Source organism: Miniopterus schreibersii (genome assembly GCF_964146895.1).
Source record: "Miniopterus schreibersii genome assembly, chromosome: 7".
NCBI classification, from domain to species: Eukaryota; Metazoa; Chordata; class Mammalia; order Chiroptera; family Miniopteridae; genus Miniopterus; species Miniopterus schreibersii.
In genome coordinates this window covers 44,982,129-45,001,364 of record NC_138108.1, presented here as the reverse complement: position 1 = coordinate 45,001,364, position 19,236 = coordinate 44,982,129, and the positions used below count along the sequence as shown (strand labels likewise).

The 19,236-nt window shown below is 39.5% G+C and overlaps 1 protein-coding gene across 5 annotated transcripts in view; it reads left to right on the top strand.

The window, feature by feature from the left end:
• The window catches only part of B3GALT1 (beta-1,3-galactosyltransferase 1), a 448,865-nt gene that overhangs the window by 355,165 nt on the left and 74,464 nt on the right, over positions 1-19,236 (top strand). For 2 of the 5 annotated variants that reach the window (XM_081142116.1, XM_081142113.1), the window contains exon 1: positions 4,078-4,309. The exons of the other annotated variants lie outside the window; for them this stretch is intronic. The gene's annotated coding sequence lies outside the window, so the exon portion shown is untranslated. Of the gene's footprint in view, positions 1-4,077; positions 4,310-19,236 lie in introns of those variants that run through there. 5 annotated transcript variants of the gene reach the window in all.

Sequence of the window (19,236 nt, the reverse complement as noted above, 5' to 3'; positions counted from 1 at the left end):
ATGGTTGGCTTCTATTACATGTGGATTGATGTTTTTTATCAGTTCTGAACATTTTCAACCAAATGTTGCATTTAACAATCATGTCTCCTTCGTTATCTCTAACCTTTCTAATCAGGGCTACAGTTGCATATGGATGAGTAATATTCTCACATTATTCTTGATGTCTCTTAATTTCTCGTTCATAATTTTCATCTTCTGGTGTCAACATAATTGTATCAGATCTACATCTTCATCTGCATCTAATCTCTTAAATCTCATTAACTGGTTGTAGATGGAAATGAAATAGTACAGTGAAGGGTGATTTAGGAAGTAGTAGAGTCTTTTCAAAGATAGAAGAGACAGATTAATTCTTTTCCTACGTAATTTACATTAATAACCATTGTCACTATTCTGTTTGTTGTAGAATATCTATAAAGCTTATACTGAACAATTAAGTGAAGTTTTCATTTAAAGATTTTTTAACTCACCCTGGTTGGCTCGGTTGGTTGGAGTGTTGTCCCGTGCACCAAAAAGGTTGAGGGTCTGATTCCCAGTCAGGACACACACCTAGATTGAGGGCCCCATCCCCAGTTGGGGAGCATATAGGAGGCAACCCATCTCTCTCTCTCTCTCTCCCCCTTCCTCTCTCTCTAAAATTAATAAAAAACATATCCTCTGGTGAGAATTTTTTTTAAAAAGACTTAATTCCTATTACTTGTTTTAAAAGACAAATAAAAATGAGATATTTATTAAGTTTTAAACCTCGGTTAAAAAACTTAAGAGTTAATGCAGTAATATTCATTTGTTAGCTCACTGCCTGATTTATTTGATGTGGGATCATCTCCTATATCTCCTTGAGACTTCCACCTGCACCTGTAAGATAGCAGGAATGACCTAATCAAAGGCCAGCACCATGTTCTGTGAATGAGTGATTTATTGTTTTCCAAAAATATCAAAGAAGTCATGAGTTCAACAAATGCAGCTGAAATCTCCTACTATTGAGCAAACTGATTTACTGACTTTCCTCAAAAATATGTGACCACAGAACTGCTCTCCTACTATTCTTAGCTGTGACGAATTGGTCATAGGCTTCAATTAGTAATAATTTGGTGAACAGACCTAAGGAACCAGTTTTTCAAAATTTGTATTTCTTGTTATACAGTAACTTAAGTTGCAGAGCTGCAATTATAAAATTTGTTTTTAAATTTTAATACGTTATGTTTAATAGCCCTTACATTTTTGTGTCTTTTAAGTCCTCCTTCCCCACAGATTACAAATCAATCTTTTTTTATTGTATAAAAAGTTTGGATTAACACATACAGTTTGATCTCAGAAGTGGTGTTAAAAATGCATTCTAGCCCAGCCGGGTGTGGCTCAGTGGTTGAGCGTCGACCTAGGACCCAGGCGATCGGGGTTCGATTCCCGGTCAGAGCACATGCCTGGGTTGCGGGCTCGATCCCCAGTTGGGAGAGTGCAGGAGGCAGCCGATCAATGACTCTCTCATCATTGACATTTCTATCTCTCTCTCTCTCTCTCCTTTTCTCTCTCTGAAATCAATAAAGATATATTTTCCAAAAAAAATGCATTCTATATATCCAATAATATATTGTAATAACATTCTGATAAAAGAGATGCTTCTTTCACCCCGTATGTTGCCTCCCCTTCTCCTTTCCTGCTTTTCTCCCTGGCCTCCTGCTTTCCTTTCCTCCTCCCCCTCCCATCAGATCTGGAAATTATTTGGAGTCACTGTGTTGACACTGTTTCCTTTCATAATGAGTTCAGCATCTGTGAGTGTCAGCATTTGAGGCTTCTATAGAAAATAACTTCTTGATTATTCATGGTGATAAAGGTGGACAGCACGGAGGGAGTGAAGTCCTCTGCACTGTTAGAGCTGGCAGCCAATATGATGGGGTTGGGAGACTTTATGACCCTTGATGCCATCCCTGAAGACTTAAATTCTACCATTAGCAATTTGACCCTCTGGGTTAGGGCATTGCCCCTTATCAAAATGCAAATCCCTCTGGGCCCAGAAAATGCCTTAAGCTACTATCATTCATTACCATCATATGACTAATTCATATATTGGTTTCTTTCCAGCAGAACTAGCCTGAGATCAGATTTTGTGAGGAGAACTAGAGAGATTCAATGTGAAAGAGATTAGGGGCTAGATGAGGTCACAGAACATCCAAAGAGCGGTAGGAGGCCACTGCAGTGAGAGACAAAGAACAACTAGGAGGTTGAAGAGGCTCAAGAGAAACTCATCTAATTCCCATTTTTGCCCATTCTTACTCATCATTGTGAATTTTTTTTAAATGAGGGGAAAAAATCCACATGAACACCTAGAGCAGGGGGTATAGATTCTTGCATAATTTCATCTGGGATCACATTAGGCAAGAATCATGGAGAGTGGGAGGCATCATAGAAATTAACTAGTAAGTGATCAAAAGCATGAAGGGGGTCGGGGGTTAGAGATTATTTATAGTATTTACAGGATTTCAGAACACCTATGTAATTCTAATAATGACTATTAAACTAGGTACAAAAACTGGTCGAAAGTCTCATTTCAATCCAATAGTTAAATCTGCATTTCTCCAAACTAGAGTTGGATATGTTTGTATATGCTTCCTTTGTCTTTTCTTATATTTAGTAAGCATATCTAGTGTCCTTACTTGTATAAGTTTATTACTAGCGTCCTGGGGAATACTGTGAGTAAGAAAAACAAAAGAGCTGTTCCATAGCTACCAAAGGACTTCATGAAGGAAAAAAAGCAATAAATACAATCCAAGGTAGACTATGGTGTGAGCTCTCTGGGAAGTACAGAGAATGCACAATGTCATATACCAAGAGTGCTGAGTAATGTTCAACCTTTTAGTTATAAATAATGTTCAGTCATTGCTCTAAAGATTGGCAGTTGGAGGGTGACTGTTACTTTAATGCGGATCAGCGAAGGCAATACATCAGTTACCCACTGAGATAAGAGTTAACCAAAAATCCTGGGAATTCATCATTGATGAAGAGAGTCTCTGCTCCGACCTTTGCTAGAAATTGTCAAAGATCCATAGATTTCAAGGAAGGAAACAAATTAAAATATCTCTTGAAGCTTTTTTTTGAGATTATTCCTTCCTGGTCAGGATCCCCTCCTTGTCAGAGTAAAGTAGGGTTGGGGGTTGGGAGATGCCAAAGTGCTAAAGATTAGAACAGGGACTTTTTGAGCTGAGGTGGTAGAAGGCACCAAGGCTAAGGGGATGTTCAAAGTGGACAACTATGTGGGAGTGCATGATCCAGAATTTCAGAAGGAGAAACAATGGACTACAAATTCGAAAGAGCCAGAGGCATGTACTGCAGTCAGGGTATGAAGCCAAAATTTATGTTAGTTGCATTAGACCCCACAAAAAATGTTCATGTTTATAACTTACTTTTATGGAGTATATGGGGGGGAAAGTCTGAGGTCAAACTTACTGGGCCAGGGGCTAAGTGGATATTGCCAGATATTGCCAAAGTAAGTCTTCCTTGAACAAGCCAGCATCACTATCTTTGTGTTATCACCCTGCTTAATAATAAGTGAGGAGAAGCATTCTTGCAGAAATCTATGCCACATGAATTTATTAAGTAATTATTGTGTTCTGGACTCTATGCTGAGTGTACATGGAGAGTCAAGTGGAAGTAGTTGGAGCTCTAGAACCTAGAGTCCAAAGGGCTGTGTGAAACACCAGTGAGCCAGGCATAGCTAAATTGTATGAAATTCTGTGAAACTGGCCAAGGGCTGGACTTAGAAGACAAGCTTCAACTTTTAAACAGTCAAGATTAATCCCCACAGAACTCATATGATTAATACTAAAATCATGGTTCACAACCTTTTCATAGGCTGGTATATTATAACAAGTTGACCTTGAGGACACATGCCTTTAAAGGACTGATGAGCAGAAAATCAGTAGGCTTTTTCAGGTAACATTCAAGGAACTTTTGAGTTGTCCTATCCTTTGCACCTACATGTCCCATCCTGCCCATCTGTTCCTTTCACTCAGGGTCCTGGAATCCTACACCCTGGGCATGATTTTCACTTCTCAATATAGAACTGTGTACCCTACCTCCTGTTCCGACTGACTTCTTGGGAATAAATCATTGTCCTTGTATTTTGTAAGAGACAACAAGCATCGATTTTGTTTTTAGCACATGTGAGCCTCCGTTCATTCAACAGGCTATATACTTTGATCACCAATAAGTATCCTAAAATTTCAGATTATCGATGCCATCAAAGATCAACTTTTAATCAGTTATTGATTACAACTTCAGAGGCTCTGTGATTAAAAGCAGTGTGGCTTATCCTATGGTAAGTAACTCCTCTTCATTTGGAAGTTTTCAAGTTGTGTTCAACCAAGTTTCTTCAATAGCAGTGTCAGGATTGTGACATTTATGCTAGTTTTACAGCTGAAAGGATTCTTTAACAATGTGTTGAAAAGCAACGTGAGTTTACTCTGAGTCTTTGATTATGTGTAATAGCTTTGCTGTCAGACGATGAATCATGATCTTTCTCTTCTACTTTACAGTTTGTATTTACACCTCCATGCATTTGATAAAAGCAATGTAACAGGCTCTGCCCATTGATAATGATGACTCCTTTACTTTAATCAGTGCAGAGGAGGGAAAAAAAACTTGGCACAATAAAGTGTAAAATCCCTTTGTTCAGCCATTTTAGATTTCAGTAGTTATATGTGTCTCCTTACAGAATGCCTACTTTGTGAAACTAAAAGTCAGCATATCTAGTTATTTGATTTACACACGGAATGTGGCTTTCTTTCTATCAGGTTCAATTTAGCAAATAAGATTAAGAATTTTTTATCTTGCCTATATGCAAGCCTTGGTAATGTAACCATTTATAAGCATGCCTTTGTATAATATTTAGTTTAATGGGAGAAATCAATGCTAATTCTCTCTTCAATCCAGTGGGGCTCAATTTGTCTAGCCCCAGTAGGGTGTGGTCGGAGTAAATGAACTGCAAAGAAAGCACCCAGTAAGGAGTGGGATTGGTATTTCTGAATCTCTATTGGACAACAATAATTGTTAATAATTTATCTCCTTTGCCTCTCTCTAGGCTGCATTTTTTTTAAATAATTTCTTCTAGAAATCTTTGAGCTTAGTTTTGAGGGATGTCTTTCCCCACATATGCTAATGTATTTGGTCAGATGTCACTAATTTAAAAAACAGGTTTTGTTTCTTTTGGTGAAAATAATTTGGAGTTCAACTAAATGGGTATCTGAGTACCTGGTACTTGCCCCTCAGATAGGACTCTATTTAGGCTCCAGAGAGGTGAAGTAATGGGTGAGTAGAAGGTGGAATTTGGCAAAAATTTTTATATAAAGAATCAGATGTAAATATTTTTGGCTTTGTGAGCTGTACAAACTGCTCAGCTGTCACAACTGCTCAGCTGGTAGCACAAAATCAGGCATAAACAACACCTACATGAATGAGCAGTAATGGTGGTTGTGTTCTAATAAAACTTTAATGATAAAGACAGGAAGTGGGATAGATTTGGCTTATGTGCTGTAGTTTGCTAACCCCCGGTATAAGCCCTCTGGGGATCATATTTTGACACATTACTAAAGAAATAGTGGTCACATAAATTCTTTTTACATGTCCATACAGAGAAAGTGATGGGGTTCCTTTGGAAATTGGAAAGTTATTTAAAATGTGTGTTAACATCAGCAATCCCTTGTTCAAGGCTTACAGGACCCCAGGCAACAAGCGCTTGAATAAAGGGCAGAGGAGAACTGGAGGAGACCTGGGCAGAGGCACCATACAGTCACACCCACCTACCGTGTTCTCCCAGGCATTGATAATGTGGAGTAGAACGCACTGAATTGAGACTAGAAGGAGTCTCTGTGGGAGGAGCTCAAACCAGGAACCGTTCTTGCCAGTGTGTCCATTCCAAATAAGAATCCATCCAAGAGCTCAAGGCAGTAGGAGTTATCAAGGAAATTGGTCTTTAGCCTAGTAGACAGTTCAGAGCAGAGAATCAATCTCATTAGGAATAATGGGCTACTTGGTAGCCACCACTTTGGACTGATAGAAGGTATCTGTGTTGGGGGAAGCGTTGGGGGAGCTGATGGAGGTAAGGGAGCTCGTGGGAGGAAGCAAGGAGTGGTCGATGAGACATTCAGAAAAATGGAAACTTGTGATCTTCAGCAGGTAACTTAGACACCCAAGTTTCCCCCAGACGATCTAATTCCTGGGCTCTTGCAACATCTATTTAAGGCACCTCTGGAGTGCATGACTGAGTTTCTAACCTATGGATCAGGTAGATGTCTGCAGGTAGCACTACAGAGGCTGGAGAAGGGGATCATCAAGACCCAGAAACTAGGCAGCAGACGACCAAATTAGGCTTGTGTGCATTATGCTTCCATACAACAAACCACTGGGGCCAGAAATGAACTCTTTCTTTATAAAGTCTCATTTACACCTCCTCAGGAAAATCAGACACTCTGCCTGACACTGCATTGTTCCCCGAGACACTTAGCTACTGAAAGTCATATTGTCTGCCTTTTTTTTTTTTTGACACAAAAGAACTTTCGCATTGTAAAAAGATTTTAAAAGATGCAGTGAGAATTTAACTTGAAACGGAAACATTTTCCAAATGAAGATTAGAAACAAAGAGCAGCACCATAGGTATTATGTTCAGTAGACATTTCAAGTTGAGCTGAGTTACTGTAGTGTAGAAATTCTTAAATAAGAAGAACAATACTTTTAACCTTTATGTGTATATTTATACACTCATAAAACATTTTTACTTTTTATGAAAAGAATTTCGGTGTTCTTACAAATGGAAGTAAAGAAGAGCGCTCAATAGTAATTGTATACAGGCAATGTTGAAGGAAAGCATATTGCTTTTCTAGCCAGGAGGAGACCCGGGTTACTTTGTATGCCACTTGTGTAGGTTTATTATACATTTTGCAAAAAGAGGTATTCTATTTGTTCTTTAACAAAGTGCAGGATTTGCCCTTTAACTTTACAATTAGTGGCTTCTGTAGATAAGATTTGCCTGAGAGGAAAAGTACATTCCAGTACCAAGAAATTAACATCTCCTATGTGAACAGATGTCTCCAGAGAAAAAGAGAAAAAAACGCAAACCTTAGCTCAGACCCTCATGGCTCGTTGGCAGCCTCATGTGGGGGTTGTTCTTTGACAGAAAAAGAGGAGCTGAGTTTGATATAATCAGAACAGAGAACCTTTGTAAGTGGGCCAGGGGAGGCGAGGAGCTAAAGGCAGCCCTGGTTGTACTCAGGACCTTCAACCCCCAGGGACAGTCTGTGTGAAACATGAGGTCTGGGCAGGAGCCATCTACCTACCTATGGGTCCAATACTGATTCTGGGAAACAACCATCTGCCAGACGGCACTGGTAAAGTTCCCACCATGTGCCGGATATTGGAGAGAGGGGCCATTTCATGGAAACTGAGAACCCAAATCCAATTAGTCGCCTAAGTTTGAAACTTGGGAATGTGAGTAGCACTCATTTGAAGTAAAGAGTAGGAACACTAAGGTGATAGCAAAGGCTGCTAGAGGAAGTCAAGACTAGAGATATACCCAGAGCTCTGCCCCTCTGCGGAAAGTGCCAGGGGCTCTGAGTCCCTCATTCTGTGCTGGCTATTGGCATAAAGTCATGCTAGGCCACAGCAGTCCATGACCACCAGGTGAAACCCAACCACATAACCTGCTGAGAAGTGAAACTTTGGGTCTGGTGCTGAGGTTCCTGGGCCTTCAGCCACTTGTTTAACCTCCCACTTTTCATGTAGAGAGTTGAGTTCAAACACTAAAAAACGCCCTTTGAAGCTTTTTTCATTTCCAGGAGCTCTTGTGTCTCCACTGAGCTGGCCTCCTGCGCAGGTTCTGAAATGCACTCTGTCCCCACAGTCCTCAGATCCCTCCCTCTGCCCTTCCTGTGGAAATGTAGGAAAGCTCACTTACTCATCAGGTGGTTTGTCTTGATGCCAATCAATTCACTTGGTAACTGGTTTAATTGCAATAGATTAGTTTATCAGTGATTTTGGAAGGGTTGTAATTCTATCTTGCTTCCCACAGGCCAATGTGGGGGCTCTTAGAGAAGATGAATACTCCTGGTTACTAACCTAAGGGGAAACCCCACCAGAAGGCATTCACTTGACCTCTCCATTCAGTCTACTCTGTGATAAACTGGGGTTTGCTAGTGTGCCTGCTTTATACAGTACAGGTAATGGAAATAAAATGAATACTTCAAGACTAAGGCAATAAAGTGTTTTTATGGCTAATGAAGGAATGATTTGTTTTAAATGCCAATTGCTTAGAGGCAAGGATTTTATAAAAGTCAAATAATAAATGGTTATCGTATTGGCAATGTAAATATTCTGTTATTGATCTTCTATGGAAATCAGATTTCAGGTAGAAAAATGCCTAACATACTTAAGAATAGGTTCTGGAGCAGGTGTCCCTGATGAATTGTTACAAAGCTCCTAACTTGGTTACAGTACATTTTCAGAAGCACCCTGATACTTAGGTTTATATTTTCCTGTTGCTTTGATTTCTAGATTCTATAGATTAATAAAATTGTAGAATGACCATTTCATGAGTTAGAATAATCAGAACAGGGCTGCAATGCAGCAGTTCTCTGAAGTCTGCACTACACTCACCTAGAGAGTTTGTCTGAGACAGGTCCCCAGTACGTATCCTCCAGCGACTCTGAGTCAGAAGATCTGGGAGGGCCCAGGGATCAGCATTCATACTAACTACCCCACTTGTTTCTATGCGCGGGGCCCTTGATCATAGTTTGAGAAAAACTTCAATAGAGGAAGGACATCCTGCTTTTGAATTGGGTTTCACAGGATGCATGTAAGAAAGGACAGAAAGTTAAGAGGCTTAAAATAACTGAAGTCAGAGCAGGGATCAGCTTCTGGCTCAGAGTAGAGTGCCAGAGGGGAGGAAAGGGTACAAAGGAGCATATAGAGGCAGGCCATTCACCTGGTGCCCCTTTTCCTGATCCGCATCAAGTCCACCTCTTACAGGACAACCCAGGGCTAATCCCCCACAGTCTCTGGGCCACCCGCTGAGTTCAGTACTCCTGCTTCTCCGAATACAGGCAGGTCTGGAAGCAACACGGCAGTTTTAAAAACGGGGCCTACTCAGTGCCAAAAGAAGAAAAGTGAAAGTGTCTATCACACATGTATTGTCTGCCCTACAAATTGTTTTCAAACATCTGTAGAGCACACTTAGACTACAGCTCATCCAGATGTCTTCATTTTGTGTGCAGAGACAGGCAGTGCATTCAAGACTTCTGTTCCCATGTGTGTTCCCCCGCTCGGACAGCGTTTGATGGGTGCGCTGTGCAGTGCGGGGAGGGGGGGGGGGCGGAGATACAGCCTGGGGCCATGCAGAGACAGGGCCTTTTCAAACAAACTGTCCCAGAGGTTGGTATGTAACTTAGATGGTCAACCTTTAGAGCATAGCTTCCTCCGGAAACATCAGCCAAACCTTAACCAAAAGCTTTGGTTAACTGTTCAAGCTAGTCCGCAGAAGGCTCTTTAATCTATAACATAGCTAAAGCAGGGTATGGACCAAATTACCCAGCTGAGTTATGGAAGTAGGGTGTCCCCAAGAAGCCCTCTGGAAGAAGAAGAGAGGAAGAATTTTTTTCTCTGTCCTGGATTTAAGGATGACCCACTACAAAACTTATTGCCTCCCTCCCCTATCTCCAATCAAATCTCAGAGTCCTAAATTCAGTTGATCTGAATTAAATGTAATGAAAAGAAATGTGTAGAGATTTGATTAAGTGAATAAATGACCGATAACCCCCTAACTTGCCAGGATATATTTGCCTTTTAAAAGAGGCTTTAAAAAAATAAATATCTAATGGTTAAAATGACATATAGCATAATGTTAGAGCTACATGAACATAAAATAGAAATATTTAGATTATTTTGGAGAAGGGGATTATAAGCAGGCTGGACTTGTCTAGAAATCCTCACCTAGTCTGTCCCCCAGGATGCTTCTCACAGTTATACCAACAATTTCTATTTCTCCACTTCCAAATGCCCAGATTTTCCAAAGGTTATACATTATTCTTTAAAGCAGCCAATAGGAAGACAATTAGGCCACCGGTGTTTGTGTGGTGAGCAAGGGTTGGGCATAGAGGCAAAGGGAACAAGCGTTTGGAAATATGTATCATTTCTGAGATGAGCTCTGCCAGTACTGAAAAATGTATTGGCCTATGTACACAAATACCCATACTGATTATATAAAAATATACCTAGTGTTGATGATGAATCATATTCATTAATACAAACTTACACTTCTTAGTGATATGCTACAACCAATACTGTTCTATTATGATATTCATCTGTAATTAATTTTGGCAGGCTAAAACGGCAGACCGTGGTCACTCAGGGAATGGAATTTGAAATATGCGTTGCTTTACTTGTACACTAAACTAGTGAATGGCTAACCTTTGGGGGTTGGAAGAGATCATTTCACATCATTACTCTCTGTTGATGTATTTCAACTGGAGAACCTCTGTGGAGACAATAACAACAACAACAATAATAATTACTGCAGAATTCCAGAGGCGGAAAGAGAAAGAAACAATGCCAATATCCGGGAAAATCTTGGGGCTTGAGTAGAAATCAGCCAGAAGCACTCGTCAATTTACTGGCATTTACTGCAGAAGCTAGACACGCATCTGTTTCACTCCATTCTCTTTCTAATGTTGGGAGGCAATGTATTAGAGCAATAAATGGAGGGGCTTCTCAAGTCCAAATGAGTGAGTTCAGATCCCATCTTGCACCACTGATTGGCCATGATGTTTGGGGAAAGCTCTCTGTTCTCTCGAGTGTCCTTCTCATCTGTAATAGGGGACCAAGAGTAGTTATTATCATCACCCCCTCAGAGGAAGTGGTAAGGAAGAAATACCTTCAAGAGGCCTGGCACCCCGTAAGCATTCACAACATCTAAGCTGTTCTTAGGTTGAGGGACATAATTTACTTTCGTGGCCATTCAGTTTAGTGTAATAATGGGCTATGTGTAATAGCATCCAAGTCTACCCATTTCAACAAAATCATTACACTGCAGGCCAACTCTGTAACCCCTGTGCCCCCAGGAGTCTAGAATGACAAGATACACTATATCTCAAAGCTGCCCTTCAGTGACCTCAAGCTTCTGACTTTATAGGTAGCTTGGTCACGGGCTGGAAAAAAATAACCAGTTAAGTTTATGGAAGGATGTGGCCAAGACTCCACTGTAATCACAGGACTGATCACAGTCAGAAAAAGAGAGAAGGGCCCCTCCCTTACCCAGGCCTTAAACATACAAAGGTCAGCCTGTGGTTGATTTAATTTGATTTCCTATTTACTTTGAAACTGTGGGCCAGGGCCAGCACTGGAACACCCAGGGCACACATTATTAAACCAGCACACAATTCAGAAGGTGCTCTCAGTCCCCCCAGGCGAAGGGCAGGAGCACGTTCCCGGCTCAGGACTGAAGAAATCGTCACCGGTTCCCTCTTCACTATGCAGTGCTGTCACTCGTTTGCTATTTGTCCCTCACCCTAATGAGCACCGAACTCACTCACAATATACTAAGAGATAGTTTTTATTAAACATGATTTTAAGAAAAAGGTTAGGTTCTCTTTTAGCACTGCAGGCAATTACTGAAATATGTGAATTCAAATGGGAGCAGAATTATAATAGGTTTTTGCTTTTTGAGTCTTCCCAGATTTCACCCTTTCCCTTCCTCTTCTTTTCCCGCTATTCTCAGCTCTGTCAAATAGGCCTGTAACGAGAACATGTGACGATATCCTAGGAGCCCCTTTGATAGAGAGTCCGGCCCATCCAAGCATATTTACTCTTGGGTTACAATCACTTGACATCCCTGTCTGCCTCATTAGGTCATAGCTCCTTAAAGATTGGGATCATGTGTTTTCATTGATTTTTCACCCCCAGTTAGCACCCCTCTGTAGCTTGGCAGCTAGCTCTGAGACATTTTGAGATGATCTCAGTAATGGGGATACAAAGGAAGGAAGGAAGCCCAGGAGGTGGGCTCAGCAGCCTTCAGTCTGGTGCTTCCCAGAGAATGGGTCCATCACTGAGGACACTCTGGCAACTCTGCTGGGACAAGAGTGATGCCAGCCTTTGCGTTGACTTTGCTTCTGCTCCCACCACTGCTCTGCCCTCTGCCCAAGATCCAGCTCCCTCCTGTCTTCTGCTGTCTCTTGACCTGTTTAGTGCTTTTTTTGTGTGTATCTCTTGCTATAGTGCCAACTCTGCAAGTCTCATATTTAAACTCAGGGAGAATTGGTCTACAGAAGGCCAGGCTCCAATCTCTCACCGCGTCAGCTGTGGTCCAGAGCAACTGTGCTACCTGCAGCAAACGTGTCCACCTGGGCACAGTCCACTGTGGGAGCCTTGGGTGTGGGAGGTCCTTAGCCTTGCAGCGCCTTTCCTCCTGCAAACACGAAGCCCATCAAAAATGTTTCCTCTGTATAAATGTACCACAGCTTTTTATCCACTTATCTATTGATGGACCATAAAAAACAATGAAATCTTATCATTTCCAACGGCATGGATGGACCTAGAAGGTTAGTTATGCTCAGTGAAATAAGTCAGTCAGAGAAAGACAAATACTGTACCATATAATTTCATTTATATGTGGAATCTAAAGAAAAAATAAAAGAACAAACAAAATTGAAACAGATTCATAGACACAGAGAACAGATTGATGGTTGCCAGAGGGGAGAGGAGTTGGGGAACTGGGTGAAAAAGGTGAAGGGATTAAGTACAAATTGGAAGTTACAAAATAGTCATGGAGATATAAAGTACAGCATAGGGAATATAGTCAATAATATTGTAATAACTATGTATGATGCCAAGTGGGCACTGGAAATATTGAGGAGAGCACTTTTTAAAGTATATGATTGTCTAGTCACTATACTGTACACCTGAAATCAATACAAAATAATACTGAAAGTAAACTGTAATTGAAAAATTAAAAAATAAATAAATTTTTAAAAATGTTTTCTGAATGGCCCACTGGCTCTGGGGGCTGAGCCTTTGCCTTAGGCACAGCAAATAACAAGATATTTTTTCTTAAAAGATGACCATAAGCCCGAATATAACTGCTAAATTCCAACACTGTATAAGACACAAAGGAGAAAACGATTGACAAAAATGCTGTCCCCATTCTCAAGGTGCCCGCAGACTAGTAGCAAAAGACAGCTATATAAGCCATGAACAGCAGCATACGATGGTGGCTAAGAGGATGGGCTTTGGACACCAGTTCAAATCATAGGTTTTCTACTTAGTAACTGAATGACTTTAACATCCCTAGGATTCAGTTTCCTCGGTTTCCTCATTTGTAAGGTACAGCTTTGTTCTAGGAATAAACAGAGAAGGAAGGATGTTGGGAAATGAGCTCAACAGCCATACTTGCGTGATGCTGTGATATATAAATTTGTACACAGAGAGAGCATACTGAAGAATAGCCATGTATTTTCTGATGCAACCTAAATGTTAAAGTAGAAGTGTCCATAAAGTGCCATGGAAAGGAAAAACGGAAAAAGTGGAAGTCAGAGAAGCCACCACTGAGAGGTGGTTGTTCAGAGCAAGCCAATAGCTGGCAGGGCCAAGGCCGAAGCCCAGGCGCACAGCGTTTTCCACTGTGCCACCCTGAGGGCTGCAGCTTTTCTCTCCAGCCCGACAGTGAGTGAGAGGCAACCACGGAGGGAAAATCTGAGGCCTGCCAGTGACTGAGGGGCAGCTGCAGCCATGTCTGTAATAAGCTACTCTGTTATCTTGCAAAAAGCATACCCTGCTATAATGGGAGAACTCAGGCTTTCTACAGATTTGCATTGGTTTTGTGTTCATCTAGGCCTGTTAAGGCATAGGCGTCATTATAGCTGAGACACCCTTTTGAGGGTTTGTTTACGTAAATTTAACTGCTCCTGGGGAAAGCATAGAATGAAAATTACATGACTGCGTCCTTGGATTTATTTAGGTCAAGTTTTTCTATCATCATTGCAGTCTCAACCCAGGGTACTAGTTTGAAAATCTAATTAACAGCCAAGAGGGTTGTTAGCAAAGGACTTGAGAGTTCATTTTAAGTATACAGCTGCATTTAATTTACTTCACATGAAAAATTAAACACAAAAATAATAGCCACAAAGGTTTGTTTTTGCTATGTGATTGTTTTAGAACAGAGAGGGGAAATTTATACTTGTTTAAGTTTCTGATTAACATAAAAGATCCCCTTTCATAATAAGTAGAGAGAACTAATTTTGACTAGAGGTCACAACGATATAGAACACTGCCTGGAATTATGAAGACAGTGACACTTTTGTGAATCATTCCAAGTATAAGGACCCTGGGAATGGGAAAGCGAATTGTTCTGATGGATGAAGAAAGCTGGATATCACAGCAGCCATTGTCCTCCGAAATAATCAGGCCAGCCTGTGACCTGCAACCTGCTGAGCAAGTAGGTAATCAGGGACAGTACCATGCATTAAAATGACAAGAAGGACCTGCTAAAAATCAGGCCTATGACAGCCACCCTTTTTTCTGAAATAAAATGAAATACTGAACCTTTCTTATGGTCTTCTTTTTAGACATAAGGAAATTGTCTTCTCTTACCAGATGAATTTTACCTTATAAGTTTATTAACACACAGGATGATCTAAAGAATAGCAGTTGGCATTTACATGCCTTTGGCTTTGCCAGTAGTTTCTTAGGCTGCCTAATAAGAATAACTCATTTTTTTTTTTAATCATTTGTGCATTAGGGTGTTTAATAAATATCCTGCAATAATAATTTAACATTCTGCAAAAGGAAGAAAAAAGGGATAAAGGTGTCACCAGTGTTTTCAGCATTCGTGTTACAGTGCTTGTAACGTTTTTAATGCATACACCATTGCATGCACTAGACTTAGGATTTGGGATGCAGCATATTTAAACCTGGAGTGCAGCAGGGAGCTTTATAAGTCAATGCTATGTTTGATTATTTGACCTTAAGTTTCCTGAGAACAGCTTCTCATGCATGCTGTATTCCTTGGCAGTACTGTTCCAAGGCTCTAGATAACTTCTCCAAATGAAAAAGGAATGGGCATAATGAAATAGTGCTCACCTAGTGATAGTTTAGCCTGTTATCAGCACCCTCTTTGTAATATTAAAAACAAGTTCAAGTTTGAACTTAGTAGCAGTTTTTTCTTCTGCAGCAAAAGGTAGATTTTCAAATGGTGGTGCTGGATTTTTACAAAGCACCATTTCCCTTCGAACATTGCTGTTTTGACATTAACAGACCCTCACTCCTTGGGGAAATTGCATTTATGTGGAAAAAGTACATTTGTAAAAGTTAGAAATATAGTCATAGGTTGGACATATGTTTCTAGGGAGAATACCTTTCCAGTCAGTAGATTCACAGCATTTTTCTTTCCTCTGTATAGGTATATATTTATTCTACCTATTCTTACGGTGTTGTATGGCGATACTGTAAATCAAGGCATTTTTCCATTTATTCCCTGGCTGTTTAAGGGGAAGATGAAGCATGGGAAGAGGATTGTCTGAAAGAGTTCTTACATGGTAACCCAAGGCAGTGAACCCATACTTCATAGATTTGTAACTTGCCAGGGCAAGTGAAACCCCTGCTATTTCATAAGCATCTTTCTGGTTCAACCTCTGGAAATAGAAGAAATTGATTCTTTCCCACCCCCAACATCTCTGCAGGTTAAAAAGTCTGACTCCTACAAATACATTCAACCAAGACATCTAATCTACATATTTAAGAACAGTGTCGGATGTTATGAACTTTCACTTCTGTTAAATATCCAAGTTCCAAACAGTCTACCTCTTGTTCCTTGATGACTCCTCACCACAGTGCCTGGTCATAGAGGCACATGTGCAGCCAATGTTTGTTGAATCGACCTGGAACATTGAGAAAGTAAGGAAGTCCAGATTTGAAAGGGAAAAGATCAGATTCCATCTTCTCATTTTTACTTTACTAATTTAAAAAAAAAAAAAAATTCATAGGGAAAGGTACATGAAATATATGGACTGTTTAATAAATAATTAAGTAGCACCCCCACAAATACCACCCACTAGTTTTCATCCTTTGTTTTGGATTCAAAATGGTTTTCTTTTATTCCCTATAGTTTTTAGCACAATGACATTTCATAATTGAATGGAAATAAAATGTTAAACTATCTTTATATAAGTCCATTAAAAATATCAATACATGAAATTCAGGTTACTAGACCAAGAATATGGCATTTCAAAGGAGAACTATTCCTTCATCTACTCTGATTTCTTTGCAGTTGTAATGATCTTTTGAGAGAAAACGTGCCCTCACTAACAATGCTGAGAATATAACTAAACATTTCAATAACAATGAAAATGGGTCTTCTTCTGGAGCAGGCCACCACTCCTGCCACTCAGGCCAACCAAATGCCATAGAAGTCGTAAGACATTTTTAAAGAAAGAAATGGCTTTATGAATACAAAATGAGCCTAGACCGAAAAAAAACTAATGAACTGAAAAGGCAAATTTTAAGGAGACAGCTATTTCTTGCTTAATGACTTATTTATCTGCTGATTAAGCTGATGCCCCTCCACACTTAAGAGGTTGGGATGCGTCCAGGCTCCTTTGTGAATAAAGAACATCCATCTTCCCCTGAGAGGCTAGAGAAGGTTTTGTGTGAAGGTTTTGAGAAGTGGCTCAATTTAGCTAACTTAAGGTTGAAATAGTGAGAAAAACAGTAAGATCCCAAAGGCAAAATTATTCTGTAAAAAATAATTTTTCACCAAAAATGCTTGTTTAGAGCACAAAAAGAACCGTTGGAGTTGTGATTTTAAAACAATTTCTATCATCCTTGCTGAGAGGGTGAAAAACCCTGAGACTCTTCAGCCTTGTAATAAAATTATATGTTAAGAAAATGCATTTTTTTCTTCATTAAAAGTACTAATATATATTTTATAATTGATGTCTAGGTTTTATAATAATTCAGCTGCATTTATGATTAAAACAATTTAAAACATTGAACACTTATCAAGTACCTAGATATGGTACAGAATGGTCCTAGGTATTCTGAAAATGTCATAGTGGGTAACTACACAGACTTTCTTAAAATATAAAATAAATGTTGCAATATTCATGAAAGTGAAGGTCAGGGAAACTAATATTCTGTTTCAACTTTTAATTGGCTCTTTCTATTAATAGTTATCAGAAGGGCATGAAGGAACAACTTCCATTAAATAATTTTATTAGTAGAAAAGTAAATAAACACCTTGGAATGGACATAAGAGATGTATGTTTTAAACCAAGCATAGGCTGACCAGCACCTGTGGACACAAATTATGGTCTCTTTTTTCTTCTCACTAGCCAACTTCTATGTCCAACAAAGTCATTTCGAGAACTCTAGTCAACACAAAATACCTAGTGTATTTGCGTTAAAAAAAAAAAAAAAAAGATTTTCAATTACTTGCTCATCTATTACTTGTACTAAGTAATCTGAAGAGGAACACAGGAAAACATGAGCTTTAAGAATATTCTTGAAGACAAAAGGCCCTTGTCCTGATGAGATCTCATACAGGACCAGAAGTCTGGGATAAAACACAGCCAAGAGTAATTTACATGGAAGTATAGGAGATGCTTTTGGAAAAGAAATCCTTCTGTGCTTAAAAGGTATGGAATATAAAGAATTCAATTTTTGTGGGCTACAGGAAGAGGTACCCTGCATTTAAACATACAATTACCTTAATTTTCAATAGCAAGATTTGTTGCATCAGAGGAAGTTCCCTTTTTTAGGTTTAAAAGCTCCAGATAGCACTATGGTCTACATTACACATGGAGTGCCCCTTTCCTTCACAAAACTCCCCTGGTCTATTCAAGTCATTGAATTCCAAATAACCCTCATTAGGTTACTCAGTATTATATTAATAGATTAATCCTAAATAGATTATAATCTTGCAAAGTGAGCTTTTCATTTTCCCTTTTCAATTATATGATACAGTCCATACTTTTCACTAGAGTTATTAATAATATAAGAGTATGGGGGGGGGCGTGGGCACACAATGCAATATACAGTTGATGTATCATAGAATTATACACTTGAAACCTATATAATCTTATTAACCAATGTCACCCCAATAAATTTAACTTTAAAAAAAAAAAGAATTTGAGCTAATGGACTCCAAGTTCATCCAATTGAGTAATCAGAGTGAGTGAGCACTAAGAATTTGAGAGAATCTTCCAGCATAAAACAAACAAACAAAAGAGTATGGGGTTGTAATTGCCTGCCCAGCTGAGGAGGAGGTGCATGCTCAGGTGTAGGTATGCAGATGCTTACTGAAGTCCAAAGACATTGGGTTAGTACCAAAAATAGTCCTACCTTGTTACTATTTTACAAAAGTCTAAATTAGGTTGGTATAAGTACACAAAACCCCCACACATTTTATTTATGCATCTTGAATATGCTTTTATAAATATGTAATATAAACACATTTTAAGAGTTTAATGAGTTTTATAATTCTATTCCTAGATAAACATGCTTTTTGGAAAAAAAAAAAAATTATTGATTTATTCCAAATTAGCTAAAGGGCCCAAAACATGACAAAGCAAATAATGTATGCAAATAGAAAAAGTCTACCGTATTGCATTCCTTCAACCCTAGATTTATTAGAACATGAGTACATAAGAATATAAAACAAGTAATAGCTTTCTATACTGATCTTGATCCGTGCTGGTAGACTGACTGCTTGGGTGTGAACCAGGAAAGCTTTGTTCAGTTCATGCTTAACAATGGCCAGAAATAGCCAGTTGCGGATTTAGTTGGTTGAACTCTTTCTTTGGGTATTGCTGGCATCCCATGACTTTGAGTGACGCAGCACCAGATAATGTGGAGGCAAGAACCTTGACCCACTTCAGAAAATACTTCTCACTGACATTTTGAAAGAAGCAGGGATCCTGTCCAGTTCTGAGGTCACAAGACCTGGTTAAATATCACCATTTGATCTCTGTGACTGTGTGAAGTGGATTAACTAAAATAACGTAGCCTGGAGACCCAGCCTGGTGTGAGGGCCACTCCTGCCTGCAATGGGACTGCCTCATGATTTATGATTCATTTGGGGATTATTATGTGTCTGTGTATAATCATTGTTTGTGGAAGATGAACAGTTACACTGAAGGGAAACAGAAGCCCAAGTATTAAGTTTAATGAGAACCTTCTCTCCATTGTTTCACTAAGGGCTATGACAACTTT